The following is a 20,119-nucleotide window of genomic DNA, read 5'->3' on the forward strand; positions in this document are numbered from 1 at the left end:
ATCATTCCATCCAAAGAAATCCCAGGGCTGATCTCCCTCAGAATGGACTGGTTGGATCTCCTTGCAGTCCAAGGGACTCTCAAGAGTCTTCTCCAACACCACAGTTCAAAAGCATCAATTCTTCGGTGCTCAGCCTTCTTCACAGTCCAACTCTCACATCCATACATGACCACAGGAAAAACCATAGCCTTGACTAGACGGACCTTAGTTGGCAAAGTAATGTCTCTGCTTTTGAATATGCTATCTAGGTTGGTCATAGCTTTCCTTCCAAGGAGTAAACATCTTAATTTCTCCAGATAAGATACAAGTAAATCCTCCTTTTTCTTATTTAGGGAGGGTATTAAATACCCATACTGTGAGTCATACCCCTTTGCAGCTGCAGAGAGATCGTTTACTAACTTTAAATGATTTCCAAAAATTATTAGGAGGTATTGATTGGTACGCCCACATTCAAGACTGGCTACTGCAGATTTAAAGCCTTTGTTTAATTGCTTAAGGGGCATTTATAATCCCAGTTCTAAGAGAGAATTGACTAGTGAGGCAGAGTCGCTCTTGTTAAAGTGGATGAGGCTTTAAATGATCAGTTAATTAGGGTTAATATTACCAGAGGATGGGATTTAATTATTCTCACCACAGAACGTACACCCACAGGATGCTTGTGGCAAGAAGGCCCATTGGAATGGCTCCATCTACCAGTGACCCCCCCGAAAAATAGTTTTGTCTTATCCCAGCTTGGTGGCACAATTAATTATGAAAGGTAGAAAAAGAAGTTTAGAACTTTTTGGAAAAGAAGTATGGAACTTTTTGGAAAAGAAGTAGCAAATATAGTGATTGCATTCAATAAGGATCAACTGCAATTTCTTTTACAAAACAGTGATGATTGACAAGTTGCCCTGATAGATTTCAGGGGTCAAGTTTTATTTCATTTGCCCTCAAGCCCCCTTTTTACCTTTTTTGAAAACACGTCCAGTGATTTTTCTGAAGAAATTTTCTATTCAACCTTTGAAAGGGGCAATTTTAGTTTTCACAGATGGTTCCTCTAATGGTAAAGGAAACCATTAATAGAAAATCCCATGTTCAGGTAACTGAAGAGACATCTGCCCAGAGGGCTGAATTACAGTTATTTGGGCTTTTCAACATTTAAGAGACCACACCTTCAATCTTTTGACTGACTCCCGATACATTGTAGGGTTGTTTCCTCATATTGAGATTGCTAATATTCCGGAAAATAAAACTACCATCTTCTCCTTGTTATCTGATTTACAGAAAGAGATTAAACACAGAGTTAAGAAATATTTTGTGGACATATTAGAGCCCATTCCGGCTTGCCCAGCCCTTTGCATGAAGGAAATGCTTTGGCAGATGCATTAACTAAAGTAATTGCTTTAAACTTACATGAAAAGCTTGACAAGGTCAAAAATTCTCACAAAATTCACCATCAAAATGCAGCTGGGTTAAGGTATGAATTTCATATCCCTAGGGAAACAGCTGGACAAATAGTTAAGTTATGTCCAAATTGCCCACTATTTAATCCATCTCCACCATTAGGAGTAAATCCCCGAGGCCTTAAGCCTAATGCTCTCTGGCAAATGGACGTAACTCATATCCCGGCCTTTGGAAAACTGTCCTTTGTACATGTTACCGTGGATACATTTCTCATGTTGTTATAGCCTCTACTAGATCAAGTGAAGCAGCAAAAGATGTAATTCAACACTTGTTTCAGTGCTTTTCCCAAATAAGACTCCCTGAACAGATAAAAACAGATAATGCCCCAGCTTATACTTCTGCTTTTAAGAGATTTGTCAACAATTTTCCATAGTACATTCAACAGCAATACCTTATAATGCCCGAGGCCAAGCCATAGTGGAAAGGGCACACCAGACTTTAAAAAATCAGATAGCTAAATTAAAACAGGGAGAATTTAAGTATTCCTCTCCACATCATGTTTTACACCATGCTTTGTTTGTAATTAATCATTTAAACATGGACACACAGCGGCAGACTGCAATGATGAGACACTTGACTCCTGAAGGGGCTACGAATCGGCCCCTGGTTAAGTGGAAAGACCTCCTTACCGGAGAGTGGAAAGGGCCAGATGTGCTGTTAACTTGCGGGAGAGGGTATGCTTGTGTTTTTCCACAGAATTCCACTTCTCCTGTCTGGGTTCCTGACAGACTGATTCGACATGTCCAGTCCCATGAGATCTCCAAGATCACAAAGACCCCTGAGGTTACTGAGATCCCCGGAGTCCTGGAGTCTGGGACCGAGGGAAAATGGGGAGATCAAAAGCTCGTCGAGTCCGGATCTGAGGGAAAAAGGACTTTCCGAGCTGTGCACTTGCCCCCTCTGGACTCTGATGAACAAGGACTGCGGGCCTGGTAAAACATAAGCAGAACTTCTGGCTTTCCTCATTGAAAAGAATGCTTGTATGCCATAAGGTTATCTATTCCCATTGTTGCCAGCAGACATTTTCTGACTGAATGGGGGTGCCCCTATCTTTTGAATAAATGATGGGACTTATAGGTCCACATGGAATAATTCATTTCTCCCTATGCCTCTAGTGATCACTAGGAATGGGTCCCATGCAGCCCAAATGGAAAGCATTGGCTGCTATGGCACCTGTGATTTTACATAGACCTTTAAATGAACAAAGATATATTGTACGGGCCTGCATACATTCTCCCTGTGCCTATTTGTTGGCCGGAAATCAGAGTGATTTGGAAGTTTCTGAAGGAGAAACTGTTTACAATGTTATATGTGTGAATTGTTTTATATCAAATTGTGTTGATGGAAATGATTATAATAATTATAACGCTGTGATGATTGTAAAGCAACTACCATATTTGATGGTTCCTGTAAAATTAGAGGGACAATGGTTTAATGATTATGCACTGAAAATTTTATATGAATTTAATGGCTTAATTTCTCGGCCTAAGAGATTCATTGCACCTCTGGTTGTGGGAATAACTGCTTTGATTGCCATAATTGCTTCAGTTATGGTTTCTGCTGTTGCCCTGTCAAAAGAAGTGCATATGGCCTTGTTTGTTGATCAGCTGTCCAAAAATGTCTCCGTAGCTCTTACTCCACAGGAAATTATAGATAAGAAAATAGAAAATAAGGTCAGTGCTTTGGAAGGAGTTCTGCTTATGGGGCAAGAAATTACAAACTTAAAAATTAAATTATCTTTAAGGTGCCATGCTGAATTTAAATGGATGTGCATTACCCCTCTACAAGTGAATGAGTCCATGCATTCTTGGGAACGCATTAAGAATCATATTTTAGGCATCTAGAATCATTCAGATTTTAGTATTGATATTTCTATTACATCAGGATATTCAGAATATGAAGCAAGTGGAGTCTGACTTTTCTTCTCAGTTCAGTTCAGTTCAGTCGCTCAGTTGTGTCCGACTCTTTGCAACCCCATGAATAGCAGCACGCCAGGCCTCCCTGTGCATCACCATCTCCGGAGTTCACTCAAACTCACGTCCATCGAGTCAGTGATGCCATCCAGCCATCTCATCCTCTGTCGTCCCCTTCTCCTCCTGCCCCCAATCCCTCCCAGCATCAGAGTCTTTTCCAATGAGTCAACTCTTCACATGAGGTGGCCACAGTACTGGAGTTTCAGCTTCAGCATCATTCCTTCCAAAGAACACCCAGGGCTGATCTCCTTCAGAATGAACTGGTTGGATCTCCTTGCAGTCCAAGGGACTCTCAAGAGTCTTCTCCAACACCACGGTTCAAAAGCATCAATTCTTCGGCACTCAGCTTTCTTCACAGTCCACTCACAATCCTCCATACATGACCACTGGAAAAACCATAGCCTTGACTAGATGGATCTTTGTTGCCAAAGTAATGTCTCTGCTTTTGAATAGAAAAAAGCAGATTGGTTCTAGGTTGGTCATAACTTTTCTTCCAAGAAATAAGCGTTTTAATTTCATGGCTGCAATCACTATCTGCAGTGATTTTGGAGCCCCCCAAAATAAAGTCTGACACTGTTTCCACTGGTTACCCACCTATTTCCCATGAAGTGATGAGACCAGATGCCATGATCTTAGTTTTCTGAATGTTGAGCTTTAAGCCAACTTTTTCACTCTACTCTTTCACTTTCATCAAGAGGCTTTTTAGTTCCTCTTCACTTTCTGCCATAAGGGTGATGTCATCTGCATATCTGAGGTTATTGGTATTTCTACTGGCAATCTTGATTCCAGCTTGTACTTCTTCCAGTCCAGCGTTTCTCATGATGTACTCTGCATAGAAGTTAAATAAGCACAGTGACAATATACAGCTTTGACTTACTCCTTTTCCTATTTGGAACAAGTCTGTTGTTCCATGTCCAGTTCTAACTGTTGCTTCCTGGCCTACATATAGGTTTCTCAAGAGGCAGGTCAGGTGGTCTGGTATTCACATCTTTTTCAGAATTTTCCACAGTTTATTGTGATCCACACAGTCAAAGGCTTTGGCATTGTCCATAAGCAGAAATAGATGTTTTTCTGGAACTCTCTTGCTTTTTCAATGATCCAGCAGATGTTGGCAACTGATCTCTGGTTCCTCTGCCTTTTCTAAAACCAGCTTGAACATCTGGAAGTTCACAATTCACGTATTGCTGAAGCCTGGCTTGGAGAATTTTGAGCATTACTTTACTAGCATGTGAGATGAGTGCAATTGTGCAGTAGTTTGAGCATTCTTTGGCATTGCCTTTCTTCAGGACTGGAATGAAAACTGCCCTTTTCCAGTCCTGTGGCCACTGCTGAGTTTTCCAAATTTGCTGGCATATTGAGTGCAGCACTTTCACAGCATCATCTTTCAGGATTTGAAATAGCTCAACTGGACTTCCATCACCTCCACTAGCTTTGTTTGTAGTGATGCTTTCTAAGGCCCACTTGATTTCACATTCCAGGATGTGTGGCTCTAGGTGAGTGATCATACCATCGTGACTATCTTGGTCATGAAGATCTTTTTTGTACAGTTTTCCTGTGTATTCTTGCCATCTCCTCTTAATATCTTGTTCTTCTGTTAGGTCCATATCATTTCTGTCCTTTATCAAGCCCATCTTTGCATGAAATGTTCCCTTGGTATCTCTAATTTTCTTGAAGAGATCTCTAGGAATGGGAAAAACCAGCAACAGAGAAAGTGTATGTACAAGGGCGTGAGGATATGACAACAAAAGGCAAAGGGCGAGGTCCAACGGCACAACCCCGGCTGAACTGTCTGAGCTTTGGGCCTTTCCTGACCAGGTTACGGGCATTTGCTACCAAACGGGCCCCTTGAGGTGTGGAGACTGACGGGACAGGACAGCAGAAGCTCACTTGGCCACCAGCATCTGTAAGCCGCCAGCCTTTCCCCTTCGTCCCTGTCTCCAGAGGCAGAGGCTGGAGCCACTCTGATCCTCCCAGCACAGGGAGCCCCTGGTAGCAGGAGGGCAAGAGCCATTAAGCTTCTGGGGCAACTGGCATCCACTCAGGTAGCCCTGGAGGCTGCAGAGGGTGGGGGGCTGAGGTGGGGAGGAGAGACCAGAGCAGCAGGGGCGTAAGACCTCTCAGCGCCTTCCTTTCAGGCCGCTGCTATAAAAGACATATTTTTCCTTCCTCTCCTCCTCATACAGTAGTCCAGAGATCCTGACACTACCTCCTCTCTGGCCATATCCAGCTCCTCTCCATGCCCTGGTGCCCGGGAAAGGTATAAGCCAGCAGCAGTACCATCTGGGCACTGAATCTTTCTGATGTGAATCCTGGGACGCTGCTTTCCACAGCATCTTTTCCTGGTAACCATGTTCTCTTGTCCTTCCTTCAAATTTGGTAAAACAGCATATACGCCTTATACTTATTTTCTAGGTGGTATAGATGATAGCAGCAGCCCAGAATATGAACCCAGTCCATCTGATTCTAGAGCTCCTTAATTTAACCACCTGGGCTGTGGCACCTCATCATGCCAGCATCACTTACAATTAAACAAATTAGTCTTTATGGTACTTATTGCAAAATTCAGGCTTACATTGAGGACACTAGGGAAAACCACTAGGCCATTCAGGTATAACCTAAATCAAATCCCTTTATACAATGGAGGTGACAGATTCAAGGGATTAGATCTGGTAGACAGAGTGTCTGAAAAACTCCGGACAGAAGTTCATAACATTGTACAAGAGGCAGTGACCAAAATCATCCCAAAGAAAAAGAAATGCAGCAAGGCAAAATGGTTGTCTGAGGAGGCTTTACAGACAGCTGAGAAAACAAGAGAAGCAAAAGGCAAAGGAAAAGGGGGAAAATATACCCAACTAATGCAGAGTTCCAGAGAATAGCCAGGAAAGATAAGAAAGCCTTCTTAAGCAAACAATGCAAAGAAATAGAGGAAAACAGTAGAATGAGAACACTAGAGATCTCTTTAGGAAAATTGGTGATACCAAAGGAACATTTTATGCAAATATGGGCATGATAAAGGACAGAAACCACAAGGACCTAACAGAAGCAGAAGAGATTAAGAAGTGTCAAGAATATACAGAAGAACTATACAAAAAATATCTTCATGACCCAGATAACCATGATAGTATGATGTCTCAGCTAGAGCAAGACATCTTGGAATGTGAAGTCAAATGAGCCTTAAGCATTACTAACTACTAACAAAGCCAGTGGAGGTAATGGAATTCTAGCTGAGCTATTTCAAATCCTAAAAGATGATGCTGTGAAAGTGCTGCACTCAATATGCCAGCAAATTTGGAAAATTCAGCAGTGGTCTCAGTACTGGAAAAGGTCAGTTTTCATTCCAATTCCAAAGAAAGGCAATGCCAAAGAATGTTCAAACTGCTGCACATTTGCGCTCATTTTACATGATAGCAAGGTAATGCTCAAAATCCTTCAAGCTAGGCTTTAATGTATGTGAACCAAGAAGTTCCAAATGTCCAAGCTGGATTTAGAAAAGGCAAAGGAACCAGAGATCAAATTACCAACATCCAGTGGGTCATAGGAAAAGCAAGGGGATTTCAGGAAAACATCTATTCCTGCTTCATTGACTATGCTAAAACCTTTGATTGTGTGGATCACAACAAACTGGAAAATTCTTAGAGATGAGAATGCCAGACCACCTTACCTGTCTCCTGACAAACCTGTATGCAGGTCAAGAAGCAACAGTTAAAACCAGACATGGAACAATGGACTGGTTCAAAATTGGGAAAGGAGTACATCAAGGCTGTATGTTGTCACCCTGCTTATTTAACTTATATGCAGAGAACACCATGCAAAATGCTGGGCTGGATGAAGCTCAAGCTGGAATCAAGATTCCCAGGAGAAATATCGATAACCTCAGATATGCAGATGACACCACTCTAATGGAAGAAAGCAAAAAAGAACTAAAGAGCCTCTTGGTGAAGTTGAAGGAGTAGAGTGAAAAAGCTGGCTTAAAACTCAACATTCAAAAAACCAAGATCATGGCATCTGGTCTCATCACTTCATGGCAAATAGATGGGGAAAAAATAGAAACAGGAGAGACTTTATTTTGGGGGGCTCCAAAATCACTGCAGATGATGACTGCAGCCATGAAATTAAAAGATGCTCCTTCGAAGAAAAGCAATGACAAACCTAGATAGCATATTAAAAAGCAGAGACATCATTTTGCCAACAAACGTCTGTGTAGTCAAAGCTATGGTAGTCATGTACAGATGTGAGAGTTGTACCATAAAGAAGGTTTAGCACCGAAGAATTGATGCTTTTGAATTGTGGTGCTGGGAAAGATTTTTGAGAGTCCCTTGGACAGCCAGGAGATCAAACCAGTCAATCCTAAAGGAAATCAACCCTGAATATTCATTGGAAATACTGATGCTGAAGATGAATCTCCAATATTTTGGCCACCTGATGCGAAGAACGGACTCATTTGAGAAAACCCTGATGCTGGGAAAGATTGAAGGTGGGAGGAGAAGGGGATGACAGAGAACGAGATGGTTGGATGGCATCACTGACTCAATGGACATGAGTTTGAGTAAACTCCAGGAGTTGGTGATGGACAGGGAGGCCTGGCATGCTGCAGTCCATGTGGTTGCAAAGAGTTGGATGCGACTGAGCATGAACACGTGCAAACATATGATCTCATATATTCTTCTTTTAGGTTGTAATTAGCTGACCTTTACTACAAACATTGCTGAGAGAAAAGTTTTGCTGTTTTTCAGTTGCTAAATCAAATCTGACTCTTTGTGACCCCATGGACTGCAGCACACCACACTTCCCTGTCTTTCACTATCTCCCAGAGTTTGCTCAAATTTATGTCCATTGAGTCAAAGATTCTATCCAACCATCTCATCCTCTGTTGCCCCCTTCTCCTCCTGCCCTCAATCCTTTACAGCATTCGCCATTTCCTTCTCCAGGGGATCTTCTGGACCTAGGGATCGAACTTGCGTCTCCCACATTGCAGGCAGATTCTTTACCATCTGAGCCACGAGGAAATTCCAAGTTTGTTGAGAGTTCTGATTTCAAATGGGTGTCAGAGTTTGTCCAGTGCTTCTTCTGCATCTATGGATCTGATCATTTGATTTTTCTTTTTTAGCCTGTTGATGTGATGGATTGTATTACTTGATTTTCATCTTGCTGCTGGACTGGTTGTTGCCATCTCTCCTGTCACAACCTCTGCTGTGGCTGCTCTGCTGCCACCTTCTTTGCTCTGTCACCTGCTCCATGGTCCAGTCTACCCACTTTTGGGTGCACAGATGGATGGATCACTCAGATGTCCTGGTATGCTGGGCAGAAGCATTTTTTCCCCCCTCAGTTTTAGAGATCTGATGAGCTGTAAATCAAAGAGGAGAGAAAAAAAGAACAGCTCTCACTATCATGATGCTGATGTCACTCCTTTAAATGTTGAACCAGCCTTCAGTCACTGGGCTAAATCACACTTGGTCATGGTGTGTAATAGTTTATATGCATGTTAAGTCGCTTCAGTCGTGTCCAGCTGTTTGCGATGGCTTGGAGTGTAGCCCTCCAGGCTCCTCTGTCCATGGGACTCTCCAAGAAAGAGTACTGGAGTGGGTTGCCATGTGGTCCTCCAAGGGATTTTCCCGATCCAGGAATCGAACCTGCATCTCATGTCTTCTGCATTGTTAGGTGCTTCTGCACTAGCACCACCTGGGGGGTCCAGTACTTTACATACATTGTTGAATGTGGTTTGCTTATAGTTTGTTGAGGATTTTTAGGTCTATGTTCATCAGACATTGTTCTGAAATTTTCTTGTCATAGGTGTCTGATTTTGGTGTTAGGGATGCTGGCATCAGAGAGTGGGTTGAGGAAGTCTTTTCTCTGCTTCTGTCCTCTAAAATAGATTGTAGAGAACTGATATAATTTCTTCCTTAAATGTCTGGTAGAATTCCAAGTGAGCCCATTTGGGCTTCAGGCTCTGTGTTTTGGAAAGTAACTAACTACTGAATTCATTTCCTGAAGAGATTTAGGCTTATTCAAATGGTCTGTTTCTTCTTGTGTGAATTTTGGCAAACCGTATCTCTTGAATAATTGGTCCATTTCATCTAGCTTATCAAATTTGTGGGCATAGATTTGTTTATGGTATTCGTTTATTATGCTTTTAATGACCATGTAATCATAACAATGTTTCCTCTTTCATTTCTGGTATGTCTCTGGGGAGGCCTCCTTCTGAGTGGGTCCCCACAGAATTGTTAACTTTTCAGACTTGTCCACACTGAGCTTCCAGAAGCTTGTCAATGACAGTTCAGGTTTTCCTTCTCTGGCACTGGTTCCCACAGTGGTTTCTGCTCCCAAATCTTTGTTCTGGTAAGCTGTGACTCCTCGGATTCACCTGTCTCTCCAGTCGTAGGGGTAATGGTTTGCCCTGTGTGCTTACCTCTTTCCCAGATTGAAGAAGAGTTGTCGATTGTTCAGTCTGTTTAGCTCTTTCCTTGTTAGGACAGAGTGGCAACCCCCAAGCTCCTTAAATGTGGAACTTGAAGTCTCCTTGTCTTCTTCTTTTTTTTTAATATTCCATAGTCTGGCCATCCAGGTTATTTTATTTTATTTTGCTGCACCAAACGGTTGTAGGATCTTAGTTCCCCTACCATAGATCAAACCTGGGCCATCAGCAGTAAAAGTGCGGAATCCCAAACACCCAACCACGACAGAATTTCCTCGTCTTCATTTTTGGAAGGAGTTTCTGAAGAATTGCTTTTTAATTCTAAGTTTTATCTGCTCTTTATCTGTCCTTATCTGCTCCCACATCCCTAATAAGTCCTTCAGCTTTAACATATAGTCTTTGTCTTTCCTTCTGTATTGTAAATTCCTTTGGGGCAAGAGATGTCTTTAAACTCTGTATCATTTGGCCCTAGCAGAATGTTTAGTATAGAATCATCACTGGATAAATGTTTAACAAAACATATAACAGCTGAGGAAAATGTTGGTGTTTTCCTTTTTCTCCCAGCTTTAGATAGCTCTTATAATAGATAAATTGTCTTAGACAAGAAATATTTCAAGAAATAAGTCTAGTGGAGACAGCAGGATTATACAGTCAGCCAGATCTGGGTGTCATTGTTCAGCTGCTCAGTCGTGTCTGACTCTTTGTGACCCCATGGACTGCAGCATGTTAGGCTTCCTTGTAAAATTATTATTATTGGGATTTGCTATTTTAGGCCTTTAGAGTAATGCCAGAAGCCAATTATTTTTCCAAATTGGTCTTTTCCAGTTATTTCCTTGAAAGAAGGAACTTTTCTTGGAGCATGGAAACATTTCCAGTATAGTATGTGATATCCTAAACCTAAAACAGCAATGCTTACAGAGTGGCTGTGAGAGCCTAGATACCACATCCATCCTCTCTGGTAGAGTTATGAATGTGTGGGGATGAATTGCCTAAGTCTATATGAAAGAGAAAGACACAGTTGAGACATTTGATAATCTTTAAAAGGCCAGAATTGTTAAGTGTGTTTCCCTGAAATATGCTTCAGTGTGATTTCACACTTCAGTGAAATCAGAGGAATGGGAGAGGAGCACAGAGGAAAGAGGCAAGAGAGGCTCACCACTCTCTCTCTTCTCTGAGCTTCAGTTCCTCATGGGTTGCCATCTCTCACATTTAGAATATTTAGATTTCAGGGACTTCCCTGGTAGTCCAGTGGGTAAGACTTGGCACTACCAGTGTAGGGGATGCAGGTTGGATCCCTGGTCTGGGAACTAAGACTCAACACGCCATGCAGAGCGGCCAAACTTTTTAAATTTTTCAATAAAATATGGAGATTTCAGATTCAGCATGTGCAGTTGTAGAGTATGGCTACAGCACACCTTATTTTTAGTATATAGATATATTTATTTATGTATATTTCATATATAAACTTAATATTATAGTCTTGTTCTTATTAATCGAACCTTTGCTCATATATCTTTGCTCTTTTACCCAACTGTGGAGGAAAAATTCCCTTGCATGACTGGTGATGTGTTGAGCCTGATTTGACTTTTCAGACCTCTGTAGTTCAGCAAATAGGATGCAGCATAGCCACACCATATATTTATGTGTGTGTGTGTGTGTGTATAGGGGCTTCCCTGATAGCTCAGTTGGTAAAGAATCTGCCTGCAATGCAGGAGACCCTGGTTCGATTCCTGGGGTGGGAAGATTCAGTATTCTTGGGCTTCCCTTGTGGCTCAGCTGGTAAAGAATCCACCTGCAATGGGGGAAACCTGGGTTTAATCCCTGTGTGTTTATATAAAAGCAGACATATAAATATATATATATAGATATATACATATATATATATTTAATATATAATACATATTTTATACAACTGGTTTTATATAAACTTTAAAAAATATATATGACTGGCTTGATATATATATATATATATATATAGGCTTCCTTGGTGGTGGCTCAGTGGTAAAGAATCTACCTGCAATGCAGGACCACAGGAGACATGGATTTGATCCTTGGGTCAGGAAGATTATAATATATATATATGTATATGCATATATGTATGTGTATATATATATATATATACATACACACACATATATAGTCTAAGAAAGAAAAGGGCATATTGAGGCAAATGGGTAAGGCAAAGGTGGGGGCAGCTTTAAGCTGCAAGGGGATACTGTCCATCCAAGACCAGAGGAAAACTAGCCTTTAGCTTGAACTGGCCAGGCTAACAATTGAAACCAGGTCTTTGGAAGGAATGATGCTAAAGCTGAAACTCCAGTACTTTGGCCACCTCATGCGAAGACTTGACTCATTGGAGAAGACTCTAATGCTGGGAGGGATTGGGGGCAGGAGGAAAAGGGGACGACAGAGGATGAGATGGCTGGATGGCATCACTGACTCAATGGACGTGAGTCTGAGTGAACTCCGGGAGTTGGTGATGGACAGGGAGGCCTGGCGTGCTGCAATTCATGGGGTCGCAAAGAGTCAGACATGACTGAACGACTGAACTGAACTGAACTGAACTGATGAATGACATGGTTGATACTTACTGATCTTTCTTCTCTCTACAGTGGAACTTCTCAAGGCCAGTGTGTTGACTTCTGACCAGTCTCATCCGAAACCACACTCTTTTGCACATACATAAGCACTCTGAGGTATTGGGCCTCCAGCTTACTCTAGGAGGACAGAGGGCAGGTTAAGTTTGTTTGACATAACTAGAAGGGGCTGAGCCTCTTCCCAGAAGAGCAAAGTCCATTCATGGTAACTACCATCACCCACCATTTCTAGATAGCATTTGCTTCTGGTTGCTGAGACATTGTTTCTTTCAGCAGAAGAAAATGAGTGGGTTGGTGATCCAGTACTTCTATCTCCAAAGAAACATGGGTGGGTGATAAAAGTGCCCTGAGGTGAGATTGCTGCTTGCTGTGGCCATTTCAGAGCTACATTTGCTCTGAAACATACCAGCAAAGGTACTGATGTTTGTGTTTCCTTAGTGGTATTCATGCCTCCACATCAGAGGGAATGTTCTGGGTGGGGCCCAGGTATTCTAAATGAAGGTAAGAATAGAAGTAGCTTCCTAAAAGTGTATGGTGTTGTCCCATTAGACTGTGGTCTGACCACAAGCACCCAGCCAGTCTGAATGGTGGCGGGAACATAAATATCCAGAAGCACAGATATGGTGCTGCCTTCTCCCATCATATAGCTTGTGCTCTGAACTATGTGCCCCAAGTACTCTTGACAGTAGCTCTTCCAATCACAGATATGATGCTGGCCCATCAGACAGCAAAAGATGTGCTGGGTCCAGATGGGCACGAGGTGACTGGTGGAAGGCAGGAACAGCAGTGTCTTCTGGCATGTGTTTCTTCTCAGTGGTGCAGGCTTCTCCTGGAGTAACAGATTTGCTCTGACTGGGTGGGCCCAAGTATTCAGATCAGATGCAAAAAGAGAAGATGCTAAACACTGGGATGGTGTTGCCCCTTCCTGTTGCAAAACATGTGCTCTGTCCAGGTGGGAACCAGGAGTTCTCACTGTAGGTAGGGACATAAAGACCTCTAAGCATAGGTGAGGTGTTCACCCTTTCAATGGCTATAGACTATAGGCACAAAAAGAAGTGTCTCCAGCACAGTTATGGTTCTATATCCTTATCTGCAACAGATGTACCCTGGCTGGATGGGTCCCAGGCAATCTGAACACAAGAAAGGACAGAAGTGTCTTCTGGCACATGTTCCTTCTCAGTGATGCTACCTTATCCTGTGGTAGCAGGTGGCTGGGCTGACTCTAGGTGTTCTTATTATAGGCAGGAAAGAAAATGTCTCCCAAGACAGATTTGCTCTCAGTAGTACTGGCTTCTCCAATTGTAACAGGAGTGTAGTAAGCTGACAGGACCCTGGTGCTCAGGTCTAAGCCTTCTTCCCCCAAATTAGCTGTGGTTCTAGGTGTCCCACTTGGCCTTGCTCCAAAGCTGAGTGTTTCAGACATGGAACTGGGGCCTGGGACATACACAATGACCCCAAACCTGCCACTACCCACAGGTGCCGAAAATCCCTTAAATGCAAATGGGTCTCAAGGGATGTTGGCAAAAAGTGAGCCACAATCCTCAGTACTGTGTGTTCTGGTGGCAGCTCCAGAGCGAGAAAGGGTGAAATGAGGTGAAGTGCCACCAAAGGCTGGCTTGGTGCCCACAGGGATGCCAGAGTTGGAACACAGGATGTCAAACTCCCTAAAGCTGAGTTGTGCTACTTTGGGGTTCCAGGGATGCAGTAGACGCTAAGTGGGAGGATTAACTGGGGGCAGCCAGGTTTCCCAAAGAGACAGAGCTCTTAAAGCTGTCAAGAGGAGGCAAGAAGATAATAGACTGGGAATTGGTTATAGAATCCACATCAATTTCATCAGAGTCAAAGACAGGCTTGGATGCCATGTCTGAAGAGGTGCTGGTTATTGGATTGAGGTGACTGCAGAATCAGTGGTAGGTGAGCCAGAAAAGACAAGGGACACTGGGGAGAGTGGCCCCTTCTGCTGCCCGTATAGATCCCCAGCTAAATGATGGTTCCTGCCCCAAAGGGAAGGTTGAAAGTTCAGGTAGGGATGCAGAACATAAAAGTAGGTGGGCAAGTGGTGACTGGCCTTTGCAGGGCATATCTGCTCCATACTGGGATAGACCTGGTAAAATGCCAGGGAGCTCACACAGGATCCTGATGGGACCTGAAAATGAAAGCTTGGGAAGGCAGAGTGGTGTCCATGTCAGTTACACCAAAGTCCAAAGGCCCCCGAGAGGTCTAGGCTGCAGGAGGGCTGACGGAAAGAGGAAGTGATTGCAGAAGCAGTGATGGGCTGGCTGACAAAGTCTGGGACGCTCATGAAAGGGATTTGAAGAGAAGTCTGTAAAGAGGGAGGAGAATCCACCCACCTAGGTGAAGGTGATTCATTTCTACAGAGAGTAAGCTTTGAAGAGAGAAGGGAGGTGCCAGGAGGTATGGTGAGAGCAGAAGTTCCTGTGAAACTATGACTGAAGGACTGGATTGCTGACAGCATCTATTCATTCTCGTTAGCACATGGAACCCCAAATATGGGTTGGAATCTGAAGTGAGAAACAGCAGCAACAGCAAAAGAAGGAGAGTTTGAAATTGTGCATCTCATTTCATGACTGATATCTGGTGTGGGGGATAGGCGTGGGAGCAGACAGGTCAGTCAAATCAGTGGTTACTAATGGGGTAGTCTCTGGAATCTGCAAGGGGAGAGTGGCCAGTGGCAATGGAACGACAGTCCCTGGCAACTACCAGGGCAAAGGAACAGGCAGGTTGAGTGGCCCCGCTATCAGCGGTGGCCTCAGTTTTATCCTCTAACCTATGGTTTTGTTGGTGGTGCATTCTTCTCCAAGCTCAGGTCTTCAGCAATGACCAAACACTGGAAGGTAGGATGCAGGGCCTCTCGCTCGCCCCCACGACAGTGGTAGTAGCAGCAGCAGTGGCAGCAGTAGTGGCATTGCTGTGTTCTGTTTACAGAGCCCACAGCTGGCAGGTGTGGGTGGAGACCTTTTCCTTGACAACGTATGTGAAAGCCCTCCTCTCTGAGTCTACTTTCGCTTTGGTAAGGCTGAAGAACTGAGTCAGTGGTCTTCATCAAACTCTTTCTCAACCACTCCAACTGTAGGAAGCAGACAGTGGCTGGGCCAGACAGGCTGGCTGCACTTGCATCACACTTGCAAAGAGGCCAGACGCCTCCAGTAGGGCTGTGTGAGCTGCTGATGGTAGGGCCTTTGGGAAATGAGCTCATAAAGCCTCTGGTGATATCTTACCTAAGCTCTCTTCTTGAAATAGAGGTTTCCCTTCAGAGGCTCAGGACTGCTCCCAAATACGTGACAACTTGTCAGCAGGAGTCTAGGTCCTGGTGGTATAATTTCATTGCTGTATGGACCCCTTTTCTGAAAGTCCTGCATTTTGGAAACTTTGTGACTCCTTCCTCCTTAGATATCCCCTTCTTTCACATTCCCAGTGTCTTCAGCTCAGTCTTCTCTAAGTCAGGCTTTGGAGGTGATTGGATAGCCCAGAAGGAGTGTAAGTTTATGCCCCTGAGGGAGAATATTGACCATTTCTCAGTGGCTAGACTCTTTGAGATACAAGCGGACACCAGAGGCTTCTTCAGAGAGCCCTCTCCCACCAAATTCAGGACCGTCAGAGAGGAGCACTCAGGTTGTCTCATCTGATACTGCCTCTTAAGTAACATGGAGGGGCAGAGGCACTGGATCCACATAGAACTGCCTAAGAAAAGGGCCAGGAGAGAGACAGGGCAGTGGGATTCCCTCAGCCAGAAGGGAAACACAGGTGTAACCAGGGGTGGGGAAGGGGCTAGAGTGAAGCTTGCTGAGCAGGTTGCACACAAGGGGCAGTTCATGCACTATCTGATCCCGGGAGCATAGGGTTGTGACTTGGGAGAGTTCTCTTAGTGACCTGCTCCTCCAATGTAAAGCATGCACTGTTTGGCCTGATGCTTGAGACACAGCATTGGAACAGGTGAGAGAGAAAGAGCACCAGCTGGGCACACACCCAGCAAATGGCATAAGGAAAAAGTGCCAAAGGCAAAGGATGAGGCTCAGAGGCCAAACCCCAGCAGGACCTTCTAGTGCTTTCTGACTTTCTGCTGCTGGTTATGAGTGTTTGGTTTGACAAGATTGTTGAGTACTGTGACTTCCAAGAGCCTGCATACCTGTCATCCCTAGGTATGTGTCCCCGTGTCTGTGTGCACTTCAGTGCCTGACTCTAGGGCAGCAGAGGCCACCTGTGCCTGAAGGTCCACCAGCCCTTTCTCTGTCATCACTAGTGGGTAGAGTCTGCTCAAAGCCAGAGCAGGAGAGGAGCCTAGATCCTGCCAGCGTGGGGGCCTTGTTTGTGGGAGGCTGGGGCAGAGAGACCGAGGCTGGGGAGACGGGGGTGGGGGCAGGGTGGCAGGGCAGGATGCTCAGCCCTAGCCTGGTCTCATGTGGTTACTGTGTACCCAGACATTGTGGGGCAGCTACAGCCAGGCACATGCTGAGATGTGTGTGTGTTGGGGGTGGGGGGGCGGTGAATTTAACCCGGCCTCTTCCTTTTGGATGCCCCCAGTTAACTCCTGCAACCCTGCCTGCCCCCTCTGTGATGGTAGGTCCAGGCTCCGAATACTGCCTCCTCAAGAGGCCACTCCAGCTCCACTCCAGCTCCTGGAGTCAGGTGTGCCTTTCCTGTGGCCACCCTGGAGAGGCAAGAGTCATGAGCCTCACCAGCTGGACTATGAAGGTTTCTCACACAGAAATGTGGCTGTTGACAACACATTCTCTCCTGGCAGGCAGTTTCTCTCAGTTTTACAAATTTGGTAAAACAGCATTTAAGCCTTAGACTGTTTTGCAAGTCACATAGGTGGTTAGTAGCTCAGCCAGAATTTGAGCTCAGGCTGTTGGATTCCAGAGCTCACAAACTTAAGCACCAGCCTATGGTACCTCCTCTGCAGGTACGCATCATATATTTCCATTTTTGATACTTACTGTACAGTTACATCCCTGTAATGAACACTGTCACTGCCTATAACAAAGTCTTCTGGGGCTCACCTCGTATGTCAGCCATTGGCCACACTGAGCTCCAGTCTCTCAGATGTAGGACAGCTCCTGTCAGTTGGTAACACATCCACATGATGAAAGTTGTCTTTTATATGAGCCTGCCAGCAAACTCTACATCTGTGAGAGATCTCACATGTGCATGGACACCAGGCACACCAAGTGGGTGGTGGATCCACCCTGGCCACCTACAAGCCTTAATGCCCCAAGGGAACCAGTCACTCTTATAATTTATGATTCCATACGCTGGCTTTCAGGGTCTTAACTGAGATGAACAACTTAACTAACTGTTTTAGTCCACAAGAGTATGGTATAACTTTCCCTATACTTCAGTTTAGTTCAATTCAGTCGCTCAGTCATGTCCAACTCTTTGTGACCCCATGAATTGCAGCATGCCAGGCCTCCCTGTCCATCACCAACTCCCGGAGTTCACTCAAACTCACGTCCATTGAGTCAGTGATGCCATCGAGCCATCTCATCCTCTGTCATCCCCTTCTCCTCCTGCCTCCAATCCCTCCCAGCATGAGGGTCTTTTCCAATGAGTTAACTCTTTGCATGAGGTGGCCAAAGTGTTGGAGTTTCAGCTTCAGCATCATTCCTTCCAATGAACACCCAGGACTGATCTCCTTCAGAATGGACTGCTTGGATTTCCTTGCGGTCTAAGAGACGCTCGAGTCTTCTCCAACACCACAGTTCAAAAGCATCAATTCGTTGGTGCTCAGCTTTCTTCACAGTCCAACTCTCACATACATGCATGACCACTGGAAAAACCATAGCCTTGACTAGATGGACCTTTGTTGGCAAAGTAATGTCTCTGCTTTTGAATATGCTATCTAGGTTGGTCATAACTTTCCTTCCAAGGAGTATGTGTCTTTTAATTTCATGGCTGCAGTCACCATCTGCAGTGATTTTGGAGCCCCCCAAAATAAAGTCTGACACTGTTTCCACTGTTTCCCCATCTATTTGCCATGAAGTGATGGGACCAGAGGCCATGATCTTAGTTTTCTGAATGTTGAGATTTAAGCCAACTTTTTCACTCTCCTCTTTCACTTTCATCAAGAAGCTTTTTAGTTCCTACTTAGGTCTTTTAAAATACTTATTTTGCTGCACAGGGTCTTAGTTGCAGCATGTGGGACCTTAATTCCCCAACCAGGGATCAAAACCAGGCCCCCTGCATTGGGAGCATGGAATCTTAGCCACTTGACCACCAGGGAAGTCCCGCCCTATATTTAGGTCTTTTGAAAACATTTTTTCTCAGATATTTTGTAGCAGGGTTCCATAAATTACAGTTTGTGGGTCACATTTGATCCACAGCATGTTTTGTTGTCCCAAAGAGCTTAAAATGGTATTAACATTTAAAAAACATTGTGAAAACAAAGCAAAACAGAGGAATGTGCAACAGAGACCATACATAAACGGCAAAGCCTATAATAATTCATATTTGGTCCTTTAGAGCAAAAGATTGCCAATCCCTAATTTGTATTAATAGTTTTGGGTGCATAGGTCTTGTACAGTGTTTGCTAATCTGTACTTTAGTACTTCATGAGGTCTTAAAAATGCTGTTGTAAATGGTATCTTTTAAATTTTAGTTTTCAATTGTTTGCTGGTAGCATAGAGAATATAGAATTGGTTTATATATTGCCAGAGTCCAGCTCCAGCAGCCAGGGATTCAACCTGAAGGGGTGAGTGGTGTTGGCGAAAAACTGAGGCAGCCTCTCAGTTTTTTTTGGACTGCCTCTTTATTTCAAGCTTATGATTCTCTTTTATACTTTTACAAAAGCATTAGGTCAGAGGTTTGATATTTTTAGTTCCCATAGACCCAGATTTATTTTTCTCCAAAAATCATTGTTGCCCCTCAAAAGGAGTTCCTTCCTCAGCGATTTTCTTATCTACTTTTTCTCATATGTCCTTGTGAATACACTGTAACTCATGCTAATGTCTGGGCTGCACACCACATTCCTCAGTTTAATTCTTATCTTTCTAAGTCCTGTTTGCCCCTAGTATCCTAAGCTCACTATTTTTAAGAAAGGGCTTCTAGCTATAAATATCTCTAAAGTCTCTAGTCTCTATAAGCTATAGTAGAATATGCTAACATTACAACATCCCTTAAATCTTTAGCTTCTAACTATTTTAATTATTCCTAAGCCCTAAATTCAGCAAACTCCTTTGCCATAAACACTTTCCTCACAAATAGGCTTCAGATAGGAATCCCTCCAATGGTATCAAGCTCTGGCCTCTGTGCTCACCCTGGAGCACTCTTTTGTAAAAGTCCTTGAACAAATGTCAATGATTAACTTTATGAATTATTCTTTGAGCACAGCTGCAGAAGGCTTTATGCCTTCTCATGCTCCTCTCAAAAACAATAAGCACCTTAATATTCTCTTCAGTCAACTCAGGCGAGGAAAGGAAAAAACAAGTCAGAATCACAAAGCCTAACTCCTTTATTCCGGGTCCGTGCCTACGGAACAAAGGGAGGGGGTTTAGGGCCATGCCTCCATTTTGTCAGTAATGCCTAACGTGGCTCCTGACAATATATTGATTTTTGTATGCTGGAAACTTGTTAAAATCACTCTGTACTTCTGGTAGTATCTTTGTAGATTTATCATGATTTTCTACATACACATTCATGACTTCTGTGAATAAAGAGAGTTTTTAAAATCTTTT

At 43.8% G+C, this 20,119-nt stretch overlaps 1 long non-coding RNA gene across 1 annotated transcript; it reads left to right on the forward strand.

Annotated features, from left to right (window-relative positions):
- Positions 1 to 5,051: 5,051 nt before the first annotated feature.
- On the forward strand, positions 5,052 to 16,394 carry LOC120872619. Its single transcript, XR_005723289.1, has 3 exons — positions 5,052 to 5,761; positions 8,527 to 8,711; positions 12,444 to 16,394. It is a non-coding gene; the product is annotated as an uncharacterized LOC120872619 (long non-coding RNA).
- The last annotated feature ends 3,725 nt before the right edge of the window (positions 16,395 to 20,119 follow it).

This window comes from Oryx dammah, unplaced genomic scaffold (assembly GCF_014754425.2).
Source record: "Oryx dammah isolate SB20612 unplaced genomic scaffold, SCBI_Odam_1.1 HiC_scaffold_13, whole genome shotgun sequence".
Taxonomy (NCBI): Eukaryota; Metazoa; Chordata; class Mammalia; order Artiodactyla; family Bovidae; genus Oryx; species Oryx dammah.